Source organism: Sarcophilus harrisii, chromosome 5, assembly GCF_902635505.1.
Source record: "Sarcophilus harrisii chromosome 5, mSarHar1.11, whole genome shotgun sequence".
Classification (NCBI taxonomy): Eukaryota; Metazoa; Chordata; class Mammalia; order Dasyuromorphia; family Dasyuridae; genus Sarcophilus; species Sarcophilus harrisii.
The window spans coordinates 240,594,123-240,595,605 of NC_045430.1; positions in this window are offsets into that span (position 1 = coordinate 240,594,123).

The window sequence follows — 1,483 nt, forward strand, 5'->3', positions numbered from 1 at the left end:
TCCCCCGCCTTTCTTTCTCTCTCTCTCTCTCCCTTTCTTTCCTCTTTCTCTCTCCCTTTCTTGCTTTCTCTCTCACTCTCACTTTTTCTGTCTCACTCTTTTCTTCATTCTCTCCCTCTCCTTCCACCTCTCTCTCCCTCTCCTACTGCCTCATCCTCTCCCTCTCCTTTCGCCTCTCTCCTCTGAGGCCCTGCTCTCTGTTTGATATGTGCTGTGGAGCCTGTATGCCACGTCAGCTGGTAGGGCGGGCCCAGGAGGTAAAAAAGGGGCTTGGCCTATGAGGCAGGAACTTGTGTCTGGCAGGAGTTAAAGGAACTGCTAGGGGTTCCTTGAGATGGCAAGGGGCGTGTCCTCTTGCTAGATCTCCTCCTAAGACTCAGCACTAACTCCAGAAGCCTCCAATCTGGGGCTCTGCTTATGCAGTTCTGAGTGCTCTGGGCACAGGCAATTCTGGAGGAGAGGCAGAGCTCGTGCTCTTGTTCTCCTACTTTCTTGCTTTCTTGAGCTCCTGTGCTCTTGCAGTCCTGCATTCCTGCTACCCCCGCTGAGAGGATGACTGAATAAAAACAGAATGTTTGCACTTCCTGGTGGTTCTTTCTCTGTGTGACCTGGGCTGGAACCTGAAGGCAGGTAAACTGTCCTAGTCACAGGCCACCAATGGGTGGACTATGGGATGCTCAAGTGGTGACTATGTGGCTAGGACCTCACTGTGTAGCAGGCCTACATGCTGGGAAGGGAGACAGAACTCTACTCTAGTGAGTAGAAAGTTAGGGATGGGAAAAATTATTGTGAGGGTCCCATACCGGGAGGTGCTAGGGAAAGACGTTTATAAAATAGTGAAGCAAGCAGGATTGGAAATTGATTTTTAAAAATGAGAGGTAGTAGGAAGTCTGATGCTTCCTATGATAAGGAAACACTGGGAGCCCTCCCAGAATAGCATCACCTCATTTATCAGGTGATTAGAAGCACTTTAAGAGGTATAAACTGCAATCCATTAAAAGTAGGTAATTCAGTGTAAATGTCTAAAACAAAATGAGGGTCATAAACTGGCACTCACCGGGACCAGCCACACCTATAAAATGGAATAGGTGGAAGTTAGCTGTGGGAAAGAAGCAGGAAGTAAAAAAAAAAGACAAAGGAGGTGGATGTGATGAAAAAGGAAGAGGTAGTGAGGAAGAAGCAGGAAGTGGATGTAACAGAACAGGAGGAGGCAAGAATAATATGAGTTATGAGGAAGTAAATAGAGAAACATATAACCTTGAAAAAAAGGATGGTGATAAGACAAGAAAGCAAACAGAGAGAAGGTCGCCTCTGTCTCTGAGGGACGGCCTTCTCCCCATCCCCTACCCTGCCTGAAAAGATATGTCTCCCATCTGCTCCCTCTGCTCCTCCTTGTGGAGACTTTGGAGATTCCCAGACAACCTTAGGACAAATGATTTAGAAAGCAGTGAAGGAAGGAAAGAGAATTGAATTGGCTCCCAAG